We start from the raw sequence: 18,638 nt of genomic DNA on the forward strand, positions 1-18,638 counted from the left end.
AAACTTGCTCAAATTAAAGCTTCTTCTCCTTTCACTCAAAGTCTTGTGTCGTTGCAGAGATTCATAGGACTTAGTGGAAATATTTGAAATGTGCCAATGTAGGTGCTAGGAGCAGGTGGATGAGGTCGGGAGCATCAGAGGTTTGTTTCAGTGGCAGTGCCAATTTTAACTTGCTGTGCACTCTTCATTCATATTCCGAATGGAGGCATCTCGCTTTTTTGTTGTTTTTCCTTGTATCCTTACATTCTGTTTGTTAACTGTGTAACATGAGAAACCTGTGGTCATTTTAATCTAATTATAATCAAATTAGTTTTGAAATCAGTAGTTTAAAAATATACATTTATTTATTTATTTCCATGTAATGTAAGTGATGTAAAGTCGGCCAGCTTGTCGCAAAATAAACACAGGTTGGTCAGGGCTCAGATGGGAAGAGAGTTTAGTGCTTATGTGCTCAGCCTCTTTTTCTTTTTCTTTTTCTTTTTCTTTTTTTTTTTCTCATTTAATAACATAATTTCATTTAAGACCAATATTGCATGTCCACTTTTTTATTTGGTAAGTAGCAGTCTGTCAATCATAATAGGACAATAAACCCCTTCAGGGTGATATCACCTTATTTTGCTATATATATATATATATATATATATATATATATATATATATATATATATATATATATATATATATATATATATATATATATAGATAGATAGATAGATAGATAGATATAGATATATGTATGTATGTATGTATGTATATGTATATGTATATATATATATATATATATATATATATATATATATATATATATATATATATACACATATACATACATACATACATACATATATCTATATATATATATATCTATATATATATATATATATATATATATATATATATATATATAGTGAAGTGCTTTTTACAGGAAAAATATTTATCAAGGACATATGTGGTAATTTTACTTTGGATGTTATTAAATATATAAATATATATATATATATATATATATATATATATATATATATATATATATATATATATATATATATATATATATATATATATATATATATATATATATATAATTTTAATAACATCCAAAATAATATATTTATATATATATATATATATATATATAGAGAGAGAGAGAGAGAGAGAGAGAGAGAGATAGTAATAAGAATAAATTAGGTAACATATCAGTTGTTTAATTTTTAAATAACTAGTTCATTATTTTACAAGTATATTCTCAAATATGTGTAGCTCAAATATGTCAGTATATTAACAATATATTTAATGACATAATCTAATGACATAAAAATATTGTCAGCCAGTATGTCCCAAAAATCCCATCTGATAATTGATGTGATGCTATTTGCAGCAACAATTTTGCAACAATATTATTTATTTGTTAAATACAGTAAAGTTCTGCCAGCTGCCATTTTGTTTTTAACACAACATAAAAAAAGAAAAGGTCTAATCTAACAGAAATCTAACCGTTAGTTTTACACACACATATGCACACATATGTACATTACAACATATACATATATTCACATTATTATTATTATTATTATTATTATTATTATTATTATTATTATTATTATTATTATTATTATTATACAGGACATCAAACTCTTCTGCAGTATGTCCTGCCCCCTGTGTTTCGGGCTTTGGTAAGTGTTAACTTTTAGCATGCAAAATAACAACACTTCCAAGCGCAGTGCTGCTCCTCGGTGAGAATGAACTTCGCACCCCGAATGAAAACGTAAAACAGATCCAAACCCATGAGCTGCTTAAGAGACACAACGATGATGAGAAGCTCGTGAAAGTCATTCATCAGGGTTCGGCGTTAGTCATGGATGACCCTTCATCTATCACTGATCCGGTGCTGGTTAGACACATAGCGCACTGATTGGACGCAGCGGGGGGACCAGACGCGCTTCACATCCACCGCCGAGCCGGATCCAGCGCTGAGGAAACACACTCTTGCGCGAATTATCTGTATACTCTCGCAGCGCTTTCAGGTAGACATGCACGCGCGCACTCCCGGCTTTGTTGTATCTCTGTGAGGAAACAGCGGCTGCTCGCGTAACTCCGTATCTCGGTGTATCTGGACGGTAGCGGCTGATATTCGGCGTATACGCACATGAGTGCTGGACACATCGATCACCTCCGACCGATCTCCACCGTTTGCTCTTACATTCAGAGAGGAGACAGAAATATCAGTCTGTCAACATCTGAGTGACTCTCGCGCTCTCCGGACTATGTCGTTTTGACGGGAGCTGCTGTTTGAAGCGAGTTGAGGAGGACTTGTTTCGCAAGAAACATCTCTCTGTTTTGTCTTTCCCTGAAGAAGTTGAACGTCGTTTAGTGAAGTTTTCTCAATGGGATGCTGAAACACATCAACATCAGGTAAGAAGACCGATGGCCGCAGCATGCGCGAGCGCTTAATTATACACACTTTTTTTTAAACCGTTTTATAGAGACAAAACAGGTCAAGGCAGGGTTGATTTAATTTTCATTTATTTTGTTAAAGCGTGTTTTAATTATTGTTTTATTGTTAGAATTAATAATAATAATAATAATAATAATAATACATTACTCTTGAATTAAAAATTAATTTACAGAGAAAGTGAGTTCGTCGCACGAAATACATGACTTTAAGTTTTTATAGTTTAGTTAAGCGCATGTTAATGTATATAACATAAAAACAATAGGTGCACACAGGTTGTAAATGTGTTCACGTGCGGTGCGTGTATATTTTTAAGAGCAGCGTGGTTCTATTACCTCTATCTACTTGACTTCTCTATCTCCGTTGTCTTTCAGTGAAATATTTAAAACGTGAATTCGCGGCACAACAACTTAAAATTGTGTCATAAAATATCATCTCAGCTAAACACTTCTGACAACGTGCATGTTTTTACAGTAAATGACAATCAAAATGAGCAGTGTGCTGCATGATAAAGTCAGATCAGTAAATAAATCAAATTAAAATCGTGTATTTAAATTACATATGAAAATAAATAGCATATGAATGCCAAGATACCTGCATCTTTATAACTTAAATACGACATTTTAACGCGTTTTCTATGAATGCTAGGCTAATTTGTAAGATTGAGTTTTCATTTTGAGCAATAATTGATATAATTTAAAAATGGATTTTGAAAGTAGTTATTTGACTTTGTTACAGTGTCCTGTGTAAACAATAATACAATATTACACTGCTCATGTTGAAGTTGTTTGTGAGTGTTTTACACAGACCTGCTTTAGAGGGAAACTACTGTATACAGCATCAACTAATTCACAGTGTGCTGAAGATGTGTCAAAGTAGCTGTTTTCCAGAAAAAAACTGTAGTATTTATTTTACCTAGTCATTTTTCTGTGACTACAGTTCTTTTCTCGTTTGTTTAAGCTTTATTCTCTGCTCTGAATGAATGTTCACTGATTGATTAATTAAAAGCATTAAAAAAAAATAGAGTGTGTTTTCCAAGCAGTTTTTTTTTCTCTTTATTTTTGAAGGTAAAAAATAATGTTTCTATTTTTTAGACATATTACAACATTTGCTTTGGTGACTTTGCGACATATTGCTTAGGTGACTTTAATGGCAGTAAGGGTGTCTTTAAATTACTTCTAATGTCAAACTGATGTGTACATCATTGAGCCAAACCTCTAAAGCACATCATGGATTACAGACTACCCAATAATCTATACAGTATTCCGAAAAACAACAATAAAAAAAGGTTATTAGTTACATTTTTCTTATGAACACATACCTGAAGGTTGTGTTTCGACAGATAAAGAAGAAACAACCTAACACACACACACACACACAGAGAGAGAGAAAGAGAGAGAGAGAGAGAGACTGAAAACAGTGTAGAAGGTATCATGGTACTGAGGTATCACCATGTACTGTAATTGCATTGAAAGCTGATTCCGACGATAGTGATTGGTGAAAGATTCCTGGCCCACCCTAAATGGTCTTTTGTTTAAATGTTAGTGTATATTGCTCGTTAAAGTCACGGACATCAACGGATATGGCCTCCCTTTGAATCATGGTCCTGCACTGGCCTTCTATATCTCTATTCGGAAACATGTTTCAGTTTCCTGGTTGTTTTGGCTGGTTTAGGCCCTCTACTGAAGGTTTTGTGGTATGATTTATTTTGTGCCAGTATTTTTAAGCACATATCTGACATTCAGTTTATTAGAATTCTCTAGTTCAGGTCGGTCAGGTCAATTCGATAGCGTAATCTGTGACCCAATCATTTATATATGCACAAGAGGTTTGAGACATGGTGCAAATTAAATATGATTTATATGATTTTTGTATGAATTTGTAGACAACGTATGCCTGATTTACTTTTTCCTTTAAAACGTCATAGAAATGTTTGAAAATGTATTTGCAGGGAAACTAATGTATTATTGGGGATGTATGTAATAAAACGAGTAGAGGTTTAGCTTTGTGTGTGTGTGTGTGTGTGTGTGTGTGTGTGTGTGTGTGTGTGTGTGTGTGTGTGCGTGCGTGCGTGCGTGTGTGCATGCTGAGAGACCTTTGACTAATCTGAAGTGTAGCTGAAATCAATTTTTGATGTTGCCTTGAACTTGGCCTTTGTTCACTTGAGAGACAGGGAGAGGGTAAAGAAAGGGACAACAGAAAAACTTGAACTGATTTTATTATTTCGCATTAAAGTTGGAGTGATTGATAGGAGCACTTTCAAACTCTGAAGTGTCATATATCTCGTGACAGAACAAGGTTGTTTTTTTGTTGTTGTTGTTTCTAGAAGACCTGTGGCAGGCCGAGGTTTGTGGGACGGAGAGAGCGTGCGCATGTTTGATCTCACATCAAATAAAGGAGCAAGAAGGCACCATTTGTTACTGTAATGATGCTAATATTGTCACATATAGTGGCCCTCTTTCCCTCATAAAGGCCACTACAGATGTTATTGGCTGGGGGTTGTCATGGTAATGGGATTCACAGAGGCTGGATTGATTGACAGAACCTGTACAGTGAGGCCAGATGTTTTATCATCTCCTTGTTGCTTCGGCTTTCACACCTGCTAAAAAACTCAGAACACATATCATTTCATTATTCAAAGCCAAATTAGTCAGCATCTTCGTTTTAATCGCTCCCTGTCAATGGGTGGCAAGACAGCTAATTGCATAAACATTTATTTTCATGTAATTTCATTTTCAAGGCAATAAGACTCTAACATGATTAATAATCGTCAGGAGCACTGTGATTGGAAACAGATAAATACAAATAGGCATTGTTGTTCTGGCACCGCTGTACGTTTGTGCATGTGAATGAATGTGACTATTTGTATCTTCGCACTTCCTTGCTGATGGTATGGGACTGATTCACCAGCTTGTTAAATGCAGTGCATGAACAATCGGGAGTCGGCATTGCATGTACACACACACACACACACACCAGCGAGGCCTGAATGGTGTGTAACATTTGGAGTAGGCTCATTGCTGCCCAGCCATGCTTACAGATGGAGACACTAGTGTTTTCCGGGAACCCAACACCAACTCAATGCTCACTGAGTTGAGTGCACGTGCCAAATGACAGCCGAGGCCTTGTGCCTCTTTACAACGTTCTTTTGTGCACGTGCGACATAGGTGCATTGTAACGTATTGTGGAAGAGAGGTGAGGAAGCAAATAATGTTTTTGACTTGCGTGACCCGATGGAGTGTTATGCGCAACCTATGCGAGGCTTAATTAAAATGTCACGCGGCAGCTCGAGCGTATTGATGTGCCGCTGTTGTGCCGCTTAATTGACACTTTGAGGGATGCACTTTCACTTGTCTGTTAACGGTCGGAGTGTGCTAATATTTCAGAGAAGGAAGGAATTGTCTGTGTTTAAGACCCATCCCCTTGACCTGGACTCTTTAATGCAAAGCCTTTTCTTTTAAGTCTGTCACTCTGATTTCTGCTGAACTCCTCAATGCATTGAAAACACAGAGAGTACTTCAAATAGGATTATACACAGGCACTTGCACGGGCGCACTCTGATCAGAATCCACTCTTTAGAGCCGGTCAAAGCTGTAAATCGTTTTTAAATGGTAAAACGGATCGCTAAGTGTCTAATAATGCCATTACAGACAAACAAAACAAATCTATTCTCATGGAGACTACCAAAGAATTTTTAGGCTAGTGTGACACCACTGTACTGGACACCTTTTCTCATTGTCGTCTCCAAAGATAATGTTGACTTGCCAGCATAGTGTTCAGTAGATGGCGGCTGCTTGTGTTTGCTGGAAATTTGAGGAGAGCGGCACGCATACCAGGAAATAAGAGGTTTGAGTCGCCTTGTGTGCTTCAGAACAGCTGGACAATGAGGGAATCCTTTTTTTCAACGTTCAGTAGGGTTTTGTGTCTCCGTGTCTCTAGGTCGCAGTACTTGGCTTCTCAATTTATTTTTCAGAGGGGTGAAAGCCATTCGCAGCCTTCCAGAAATTCTTTTTCTCTTCCGCTTTTATAGAGAAAGAATGGCGAATGAGCTCTCCCTGTGAGCCGCGATGAAAAATTCATGGTCTCCTCCCTCTTCGAGCCATTATGTTAACATCTAAAAATACTTTATTTCACACTGGCGCCTCTGTGATGGTCAACGATAAACAAACTGCAAAAAACCACCAGCTCAAGCTGGCAACACTTTGAGACTGGCAAATAAATAAATCCAACTTTCCAGTTGCATCAAAAAAAGTTGGACAGATCTGGTGTTACATACAAGCGTATGTCTTTTTGGTGAAATATGCAGTGCGACCAGCGCGGAAGACAAAGATTGTGTGAATTCTGTCGAGTGTGAAACAGAGAAATAACCAGCAGCTTTTAAGTTGGCTCCACCTCCAACCTTAAATCTGTTACCACCCCCATCCCCCCCGCCCCCCTTTTTTTTTCCTAACAATGTTTTTGCCATCTTATGTAAATTTCATCAGATTTATAATTGACAACAGTTATTATACAAGGCCGGTTTGGTGTTGTTATGCTGTGCTATAGGATTTGTTGTGTGCCCTTTGCCAACTGTCAAAATTTTGCTTGCCAAATAAATGATGATTGTAAAGGAGGAATGAGTAGTCAATGGTAGGTATTTCAGGTACATTGAAGTATTTCTGTCTGTTTTTGAAGGCGTTTAGCTTTTATTTAGGGATAGTTGAAGGAAATAAGACGATAAGGATCAGAACATGACAAAAGCTGGAGTCGAACCCAGATAACTTGACATCAGATTCGTCTTATATCTTAGATACTCATATAATGTGCCTTTACCACATATGACTAGTATATGAAACACCTGCGATTTTAGTTAACTGTGGATTGCAACTTTAGAGTATGTTTTACATTCATTACTTTCATTTACTTTACATTCCTTGACCTTATTACTGCTGTTTCTTTGATTATCTCATATTGATTTAGTTCAAAATTATGTCCAGTATTTATTTGGGGCTACTATATATATATATATATTTTTTTTTTTTTTAATGTTTTTGAAAGAAGTCTCTTATGTTTACCAAGGCTTTATTACTTTTATCATTATACAGTAAAAACAATAATATTCTGAAATATTATTAATATATTTTCATTTATTTTATTTTGAATATATTTTAAAATGTGATTTATTACTGTGATGGAATTAATCCAGTCTTCACTATTACATGAACCTTCAGAAATGATTCTTTTTCTATCTTCTGTAAAATTATAAATGTTTTACTGTCACTTTGATCAATTTAATGCATCCTTTCCGTATGATCGTATTACTGTAATATCTTCACAAAAACAAAAAAAAATGCACTGCCCCCCAAACTTCTGAAGAGCAGTGTGTGTATGTGTGTGTGCATGTATCTCTTTTATAGTTCTTCTTTTTTCACAAGGTTAGAAATTCATTCCTGACGCACTTGTCCTTTCCTTTGACTAACTGCGTGTCCTAGTCCTCTGCTTCGTTTGTGTGTACCTGTGCGTCCTTCGCGGAGTGCTGAATTTGGATTGGCTGATGGCATACCTGCCGTCAGACACTTTTATAGAATAGGACAGGTCAGTCATCTGTGTGCCCGTACCTTACAACACCCGCCTTACGACGCTTCACCTTTTAAGTTCTCTTGTACTCCACTCCTCTGCAGCCGGCACAGCACAGGACTGTTCATCACAGGCGGTCTACTTCTTCTGTGACCTCTTAAGACCCTCATTCATTGGACTTGAGAGGCAGGTACGCTGTGTACTCCATTTTTGTATTTTCTCATGATTGTATGGCCTTTATTTAAAAATATATATATACTTCGCATGTTTAGACTGTTAAGATTTAATAGTGCGAAATTTATAGGTGAATATGTTTAACATGCTGTCATTGCTAGCGACGCAATGGCATTTTCTTTCTTCTTTTTTTTTTTATTATTTTTTTCCTCAGTGATAATTTACCAGGCAATAAATGATTGAAGGAAGAATACTTATCCGAGCAAGTCAGCGGTCATAGTTCACCAAGTGCCAAATGCTGTAATATTTTATACCTCATTGTTCCCATTTTGTTCCTCCAGTATCTTTTTGGGCATCCATATTTTATGAATGCCGCAGTAAATAAAATGGAGGCCGCTGTGTGTAAGTGCGTGAGGGAGGGATGTAAATATGAACTGTGCTCTCCCGTGGCAGAAGAGGGGTTCGTGCAAAGGTCTTTCTGGTTCTTGGTGAGGCCATCAGTCTTCCCTTTTGTCACTGATACAGCCAATCCAACGCCCCCCGCCACAACTCCTTTCGGCTTTCTTGGAGAGGATTCAGCTTTCCTGCGGGTGCAGCTTTGTGACCAGCATGGCCAGCCCCACGTAACCTTTTTAAGCCCAGCTGCAGCGTTCCACGGCAGATATGTTCATTAGGGAGAGGAGCAAGGCTTTTGTCTCCCGTGTCAGCCGGAGACTGTGAGCAAGTGGAGGTTTTAGTCAAATACCACCTACTTGATCTCACATCGACTCAGGTGGAAAGGTTGTGCCACTTTTATTTCTTATTATTTGTTTTTCCTCTTTGTCATTTATGGGGGTAAACTGTAGCCGTTTTAAATTTATATAAAGTGAAATAAAATCTAAATTCTCGCTCGCTTCTTCTGCATCCTTCCTTTCAGCATTCTCCCTTCAGCTGGAGCGTTTCTTTTGTAGACGCTAGAGAAATGTATCTTGTGATACAGTATGTTGCCTGAAAGTGCTCGGTGCACCGTAATTTACCACATAATTTATTAGCTCTTTTTGCCTTGATTTTTTTTCTCTCTAGAAATTGAAACAGAGCAGTCCTCTTCATAGCTTTCTTTGGATTAAGATCACGGAGGTGGAGAGGCCAGAACGAGGGATTCGTCTTTCTAATGGCTGTGATGAAATTTTTTTTTTTTTTTTTTTTTTTTTTGCCACTGTAATTTATGTGTGTTTCAACATAACTTTATGAGCACTTACTTTTGGAATGCAGTAACCCCCTTTTCCCATTAGTTTCAGCTTTACAGGAAGGCCCATTCAATATTGCTTTAAATACCATATGAAAACCACCAAATTATAGAATTATATTTTCCCCTAAGTGAGGAGGTAAAAGGGGCTGTCATATATAATTCATGCTGAATGATTTCTGTAAAAAAAAAGGCGTTTGAATTAATGTGGAGAACATGAGAGGTTGACTGTCTGCGCTGTATGCTACAGAACATAGCAGGTAGTGTCTCCGGCCAATCAGATCCTTCGGCTCTCTATAAGAGAGAGATAGGAGGAGGGGGTGAGAGACACATGAAAGACGTAATGAAGGTTAGTGAAATGGAGAGCAATACATCTTGCACATTGAGCTCACTACTTGTTAAAGCGACAGGGCCTAACCAGAAAGGAATTTGCTTGATGGATGAATTTTACCCGTCTAATGGATACAAGCACTTGAAAAATGAAAACATCGATCCGTTCCCCAAGTTTTTCCGTCCCTCTAATGAGAATGGGTGTTACGAAAGATTTTGAGAGGGTAGCGGGGACAGTCTTTTGCCCGATGATTCGGAGCACATGTATCTCGGGTTTCAGTCACAGCTGAACTGCCGCTCTCTCTATTGTATATATTATAGAAGGAAGAGAGGATGCTCGATTTGTCTCTCTATTGATGTGCAAATTCAGAATGGGTTAGATATTTCCTCTGTCATTTCACTGGAGCTTTCTTTGAACCCCGTTAGCCCCCTTTCAAAGCGAAACAAAAATATATTTTTCTGCTTGTTGCTATGGACACAGTAGATTACTAATGTTAGCTGACTTCACAATGCACTACTGTTGCTTTCAAATCTGTATGGAAATTGTAATTTATGTTTTCATTGTCACTAGGTCAGTGCTTCTTAACTAATGGGTCGCGACCCGAAAATGGCCGGAAGGTCTTTTCCTGTAGGGTACAAAGTCTAGATATAGTCTTATTAACTTGTAAACTTAAGGAGAAAACATTTTCCTTATTTTTAATTATTATTTTTTTATTGTTATTTATTATGTATTTTATTTATTTATTTATTTATTTATTTATTTATTTATTACTTTATTTGTTGTCATCAACCCATCCATCCAGTCAGACTCTTACTTTTACACAAAATCACCTAACAAATGGTAACTAAACCTATAGTTGACCTAATGTTTCAGCTATTATATATACATTTACAATATTTATATAAATATTACTATAAATTTTCAGCAAATAATTTAGCATATTTTAGGGCCTGTGCTGTTGTGAAATGATGGTAATATCAGGTAATAATAATAAGTGTTAATGTTATTAGTTTTTTGTTTTAGTTTTTTTTTTTTTTTTGTCTGTATGATAATAATTTAATTTACAAAAAATAATTGTAAAATTTAACGAATATGTGTGGCTCATGATTTTTCAGACATTTCTCATCAGTTTTTTTTATGTGTAATGACATTAAACTGTTAGATTTATAATGGTTTTTTTTAATGAATGAAAATATATTTTTTAGAATTAATTTTTAGAATTTTTTAGAATTGCAGAAATGTAAAATATTGCTCTTTAACCAAAAAACAAAAACAGCAAAGAAAGAACTGATGTAGTGAACACACATTGTATGCGTTATGTATACATTTGTCTTTCTTTTTTAATGGAAGGAACTTTTATTTTGAAATAAGAACCAATTAAAAGCAACTGAGGAAAGAATATGTGTTGTATTGTTTTGTATTGCTTTTCTGATAGCTGTTCTGTGTAACTATAAAGGCAAAAAAAGAAATCAGTATAAACAGTATAAATTGTTCATCAGTAAAGAAGTCACAATGGCTATTTGTTTCAGCGGTCACAGCTCTTTCATTGCTTTTTGAACATTCTCAAAGCGTTTAATCTTTATCTGTCTGGATTGGTAGGCGATTGGCTGCGGTCACCGAGCAGACTGGGTGAGAGCGTGAGGCCATGATGATGATGGCGAGGGTGGAGAGACGTGAGATCCAGAGCTCGCTGGATGCGTGAATGTCACATACCTCGCCCCCTCCACACACTCTTGTGCGCTGCTCTCATGGCACACTGTTAATTAATCTGTAGTTTCCAGCCAGACGGCCCCAGCTCACACAGCCAGCTGGAAGATGGTTTAGACCGGCCGTGCACTCCTTCTGATGGCTCACCCTGCTGGCATTGTCAGCCAGATTACATCAGGTGTGTGTGGGTGTGAGCCCTGCTTGTGTGGGTGTAGGTGTGTGTTTGTGTGTGAAGAAGGGAAAGAAAAAAAATAGAGAGGGGAAAAAACTAAAAGCATTGATTTCCTGGGCATTGTACAATGGCCTGGACTGAATAGTCTACTGAAAGAGGAGGAATCCTTTTCCTTTGGTTAACTATACAAGTTAAGTTGATTTCACCTAGGAAACTGAATGCAAATCTTAGAATTAAATGTAGAATGAATTAGTTCAGTGTTTCCCACACATAGACTTTACTTGGGCGGGCTGCCCAGATATATTAACGGCCGCCCAAGTATGCTTATATCTTATACCTTTTTTTTTTTTTTATCCACCCGAAATAATGAAACCATCAGCGATTGATTAACTAGTGGAAAATCACCCCTCGCCCTACATGTTCTGTGTGGGTGAGAACTGTTTTTTCCCGCTGACATTCCCACGTGTGCTGGAGAGACGCGATGGATATTTCACAGACAAAGACAGGGCTTGCCAGTGCGGGCGCGTCACTCGCTTTTGCGACTAAAAGAGATGTGTGCGAACTGTTCAATGTATTTAGGAGCACGTGTGCGAATAAAGCAAAATTCCTCTGAGTTTTTTTTAATTTTTATTTAATGTCATAAAAAATCTTCAATACATGAAATGGCAAAGCAAACATAATGATTATCTTGTAAGCATAATTTTAATGCATATTTTATCTCTCATTTGAAGAAGGATCAGCCTGCAATATTAAAAACATTTCAAAATAAATGTCCCATTGTATTTCGGGCTTGTTTATAATTTAATATAATTTATAGTTTTTTTTTTGTTTTTTTTTGGTGGGCATTATTGGTATTTTGGTTACACAATAAATTGTATTTAATTGCAATTGCATTTAATTCATAGGAAACTATTGTAGTTTCTGGCTGGGATGCTTCCCCACAGGAAGAAAAGTCAGTGAACATTATTCAATATATAAACTTTACCCATTCCCTGAGAGAGACACTATATGACAAATAAAGAAAAACTTAAATGCTGTAATTTTGCAATGCAATGCAATGCATAATATTAGTATATAATTAAATATAATAGTAGCCTCTGTAATTCAAATTAATTTCAATAAATAAATATATTGTTAAAAATCACGCATTATTTGTTTTTTGTTTTTTTGTCAAATTTAGTAGACCATTTTTGTTCCATGGGTAAGAGCAGGATTTTCCACCCAGCTACCACCACAAATATATTTAAAACCTGTGGGAAGCACTGTAGTTTCCACTTAATCTTAAACTTTATATTTCCATTTTATGTTGAACTGGATGATTGTGATTTGGTTTTTAATAACATTAAGGATTTAAGGTTGTATTTTAAAGCGATAAGCCAGTAGACTCTGTATTTTACAGTGATTTTACCACAGGTAAGATTATTTTAGCCATGACGGACCCAGGGTATACATCATTAATGAATTCAGATGATATGCGGTCTGTATAAGAACAGAACAAAATTGAAAAAAAAATAATGATAAATAAATAAATAACAAATATTTCCACTGCAATCCATAGAATGCTACTTCAATTTAGGCCCAGATTTCTATCTGGGAAATGTATTGAGGTTTTGAAAGTCAAAACAAAGTGTAATAGGTAAATTTACATTTTAAGATGTTCAATTTCAGTCAGACTGAACTAATCATTTGTCATTTTAAGTGGAAATTCCTTTTCAGTGCTTTAGCACTGAATGACCAATGACCAAGGCAAATATATACACTCGTAACTCGTAACTCGTAAAAAAAAAAAAAAAGCTGTAGCTCCATTATAACTACAAACGCACTTACTGTCCTTTGTGTCATTCATCAGACCTAACATCCCTCCTGGTTTCCTGCACACATTCATTATAGAATCAGAGGAGGTGGTGGAGCGCTCGCTGGTGCCTTCAGCACCATCCAGCCGTGACCCGCCAGTAACAGAGAGATCATTTCATCTGCAGGGTTCAGTGACTGCTCAGCGCACTCCCCTGTCATTAATGACGGAGTCCCTTGCGAGTGAACAGTGAAGGACAATGGCTACTACATCGAGTCAGTAGGTTTGCGATACAATTGCATAGCACTAAGTGCATGTCAAAGTAATTAAGATGGACTGCAGTAGAATGTACATTAGACTGTAGTCAGATACACTGTATGAGCTGAAGACACTGATTGCAGCCACATAGTTGTACGGCCATTCATAAAACAAATATGTGTGGCTCACATGTGGTTTGATTTTTTTGACATGCACGTCTCAACTTTCCTTTGGAACATCAGTTAGGCATTACAAGTTAGGGTGTTTTAAGACTTGGTTAGTTGTAAAGGTCTTGACAGCATTACTTGATTTACTTTGCAGTCATGTAGTGCTGAAAAGTGTTATTTCAGTATCATTGAGTTACTATTAAAGTTTTATTAATACTTTGAATTAGTTATATTTTAAGTTTTTATCTTTAGTTTAAATATTCTTTTTTTTTTTTGTAATGTAGTTTTGTGTGTGTGTGTGTGTCTATATATATATATATATATATATATATATATATATATATATATATATATATATATATATACAGAAGTCAATTTCATCAGATTTAGTTGTCTTAGATTATTCATGTTAGCTAAAAAATAAAAAAATAAAAGCCTGGGGCTTTAAAAGAATTTACAGAGAAAACAAAAGTGTTACATTTCGGTTGTAATTTATTGTATATTTTAATTTTTAATGGCTAATTGCTCAGGTTAAACCCTTGAGCCTGAGGCAGAACACTGAATGGAAACCTTAGATTTTTGGTTTGTAGTTAACACTTTTTTTCTTTATTAAAATAATATAGGATTTATTTATTTAAAACATCTCAAATAAATATAAATCTTTATGTCACAGTCAGTGTTTTTAAATGAAAGTAAGGTTCATTTGAGTGGGGGAGTTGATCCACTTTAATGGGGTCTGTGTTGGTTATTTTAAAGTGACCCAAGTATGGAAATACTGTTACATAGAGCGTGTTGGTCTTCGTTCTGTGGACTGACACAATCTAGTGCAACAATGAATTATTTTAATCCATTGTTGTCGTGTTTTCAGTGGTTGTCATGTTATATTGTTAACCAGATGATGCTTCAAACACCTGGACGAGGGTGTTGTTGACACACTCACTTAAAATGTTACGCATAACATGCATTATTGGAGCTTTTTTCCCAACACCCATCATCTCAAGAGGAGTGGTTCGGGTGACCATGTCACATGTTGTGAGATGTACATCTCTTCACGGAGCCTGTAACTAAAGAGCTTTCAACAGCCTTTCATCATTCCCGCCCCTCCCATGAGCTCGACTGGGCTTCTCCCGCTCTCCCTCTCCCTGAAATGGAGTCTTCTGTTCCCCACACTTCTTTCCCGCATCGCTTTCCTTTCTTTCTCACCGTTGACATGGCGACAGCTTGTGAGCTACAGGTGTCTGTGCTTGCCGGAGTAATGGCGGGAAAGGACTCTTGTACTGAACACTTCATCAAAGAAAATTGATTTGAGAAAAAAAGAAAAAGCCCCATAAATCCACACTTGGGATTCGAAGGTTTGCATCTTTTACTTTAGTGGTAGTCGCTATATTCATGTCAAAAAGAGTTAAAGATGGAGAGATAAAGTGTCAGAAGCCTTCCCAGCAGGCACCGGACGTCAATATAACGTCATGCTGACATTGGATCCCAACGTTGGTCAGACGTTGTTATTTGGTTGAAAATGAAAATCGGGTTGACGTCAGAACCCAACGTCATATTGACGTCGATCTCCAACGTTGGTCAGACGTTGAATTTTGGATGAATATGAAAATCTGGTTGACGTCAGAACCCAACGTCAGGCTGACGTCGATCTCCAACGTTGGTCAGACGTTGAATTTTGGATGAAAATGAAAATCTGGTTGACGTCAGAACCCAACGTCAGACTGACGTCGATTTCTAACGTTGGTCAGACGTTGAATTTTGGATGAAAATGAAAATCTGGTTGACGTCAGAAACCAACGTCAGACTGACGTCGATTTCTAACGTTGGTCAGACATTGAATTTTGGATGAAAATGAAAATCTGGTTGACGTCAGAACCCAACGTCAGACTGACGTCGATTTCTAACGTTGGTCAGACGTTGAATTTTGGATGAAAATGAAAATCTGGTTGACGTCAGAAACCAACGTCAGACTGACGTCGATTTCTAACGTTGGTCAGACGTTGAATTTTGGATGAAAATGAAAATCTGGTTGACGTCAGAACCCAACGTCAGACTGACGTCGATTTCTAACGTTGGTCAGACGTTGAATTTTGGATGAAAATGAAAATCTGGTTGACGTCAGAACCCAACGTCAGGATGACGTCGATCTCCAACGTTGGTCAGACGTTGCATTTTGGATGAAAATGAAAATCTGGTTGACGTCAGAACCCAACGTCAGGCTGACGTTGATTTCTAACGTTGGTTAGACGTTGCATTTTGGATGAAAATGAAAATCTGGTTGACGTCAGAACCCAACGTCAGGCTGACGTCGATTTCTAACGTTGGTTAGACATTGCATTTTGGTTGAAAATGAAAATCTGGTTGACGTCAGAACCCAACGTCAGGCTGACGTCGATTTCTAACGTTGGTTAGACGTTGCATTTTGGATGAAAATGAAAATCTGGTGGACGTCAGAACCCAACGTCAGGCTGACGTCGATCTCCAACGTTGGTCAGACGTTGAATTTTGGATGAAAATGAAAATCTGGTTGACGTCAGAACCCAACGTCAGGCTGACGTCGATCTCCAACGTTGGTCAGACGTTGCATTTTGGATGAAAATGAAAATCTGGTTGACGTTAGAACCCAATGTCAGGCTGACGTCAATTTCTAACGTTGGTCAGACGTTGCATTTTGGATGAAAATGAAAATATGGTTGACGTCAGAACCCAACGTCAGACTGACGTCGATCTCCAACGTTGGTCAGACGTTGCATTTTGAATGAAAATGAAAATCTGGTTGACGTCAGAACCCAACGTCAGGCTGACGCCGATTTCTAACGTTGGTTAGACGTTGCATTTTGGATGAAAATGAAAATCTGGTTGACGTCAGAACCCAATGTCAGGCTGACGTCGATCTCTAACGTTGGTCAGACGTTGCATTTTGGATGAAAATGAAAATCTGGTTTAGGTCAGAACCCAACGTCAGGCTGACGTCGATCTCTAACGTTGGTCAGACGTTGCATTTTGGATGAAAATGAAAATCTGGTTGACATCCGAACCCAACGTCAGACTGACGTCAGTCTGCTACGTTGGTCAGACGTTGCATTTGGGATGAAAATCTGGTTGACGTCCGAACCCAACGTCAGACTGACGTCAGTCTGCTATGTTGGTCAGACGTTGCATTTCGGATGAAAATCTGGTTGACGTCAGAACCCAACATCAGACTGACGTCAATCTCCAACGTTAGTCAGATATTGCATTTTGGATCAAAATGAAAATCTGGTTGACGTCTGAACCCAACGTCAGACTGACGTCAGTCTGCTACGTTGGTCAGACGTTGCATTTTGAATGAAAATGAAAATCTTTTTGACGTCAGAATCTAACGTCAGACTGTCTGAAAATGGAATACACAAATGTTTTGTGGTTTTATCAGAAAAATGACTAAGAGATTAACTGGTTTATAACAAATATGATTTATTTATTCACATGTTGTATCATTTACATTTAACATGGAACAGAACATTTACAAAATAATTACATTTTAACATCAACAATATTGGAACTGAATAGTTTTGAAAACATTAACATACATTTTATTAACATCTTTCTTTTTTTCCTGCCACCTCCACCCACCCTGTCTGGTGCACAGTACCGTCGCAAGGGCTGTGCAAAGTGTGCAACTTCACTAGGCCTCACACCTCTAGAGGGCCTCGCTCCTGGCCTGCATTTTATGTCATTTATATCTAATTTTTATTACTATTTTTTCCACCCATCTTGTCCTTTGGTAGACTAAAATAGTCATAGCGGATAGACAGTACAAGACTCTAAGTATAAGAATGAGTAAAGTTGTTTGTTGATAGGACGACAAAAAGTTATAAAGTTTAACTTTTAAATGGTCTAGAGCCCTGCATTTCACCCTGACTTTTTTTACACTCCAGGCCGGGTTTCGGGCCAATTTCCACATCATAGTTCAGATGCGGGCTGTCCTTAGGCCTGTTTAAGGCTTCTCCTTATTTTTATATTTAAGACATCCATCAATTAGTGATGAAAAAATTGCCGCACTGAGGGAAACAACACGAGACCGTGCTAACATGACTGTCAATAGCGGCTTAACAGTGTTAAGTGTCCCGCAGCATCACAGTGTTCTGCTTTTAAATGCACGCAATAGGCTTAAGCTTGACATAAAGCATCTTCAAAAAATTATTACCATAAATGAGTCATGGGGTAAATAGGAATGAGATTGAATTATTTACTAATAAATAGTTTTCTGAGTTGGTATAGCAAGGATGATGTTGCTAATCCTGACTCGCCAACTCTTCATTTTACAAGCCTTAAGAGAAAAGTTCATCTTTATGGATTATCTTTATAATGAATGAGTTTTTGTTTCTGATGTGTTGTATTTTGTTAAGTAGTCATTTAAAGTTTTCTATAGATATATTTGTCACGTCCGTGAGTCATGTATTCACTGAGCTTTGGTTCATTTTTGTTAAGTGCTCCTGTTCAAGACGAGACGGTAGAAAGCGCATCATGACTATTTTCTTTTTTTTTTATAAAAGCACAACGATTTGTTGATAATGTGATTGCACACAAATAAAAGTAGACAATTTACAGTTACGAATGATGTATTACTCTTACCTTTATGAGCAAAAATTACTGCATATCCACTGAAAAAAATGCAAGTGATTGCTTTGGCCAGCACGCTTTTGCTTGCACTCTCCGCACAAACTACTGGATATAGCGCACATTTATCTAGGTTTAATTTTTAAACATACTTGAACTGTTTTATATATCTATAGATTTTATTTTAGGCAAGTCGTGATGATTTAAG

General features: G+C 36.9%; 1 protein-coding gene across 4 annotated transcripts in view; it reads left to right on the forward strand.

The window, feature by feature from the left end:
* Nucleotides 1-1,704: 1,704 nt before the first annotated feature.
* The window catches only part of LOC128016610 (teneurin-3), a 281,615-nt gene continuing 264,681 nt past the window's right edge, over nucleotides 1,705-18,638 (forward strand). For 2 of the 4 annotated variants that reach the window (XM_052601257.1, XM_052601279.1), the window contains exon 1: nucleotides 1,822-2,412. The gene's annotated coding sequence lies outside the window, so the exon portion shown is untranslated. Of the gene's footprint in view, nucleotides 2,413-18,638 lie in introns of all 4 variants that reach the window. The other 2 variants (XM_052601266.1, XM_052601273.1) reach the window with 2 other exon arrangements.

Source organism: Carassius gibelio, chromosome A1, assembly GCF_023724105.1.
Source record: "Carassius gibelio isolate Cgi1373 ecotype wild population from Czech Republic chromosome A1, carGib1.2-hapl.c, whole genome shotgun sequence".
NCBI classification, from domain to species: domain Eukaryota; kingdom Metazoa; phylum Chordata; class Actinopteri; order Cypriniformes; family Cyprinidae; genus Carassius; species Carassius gibelio.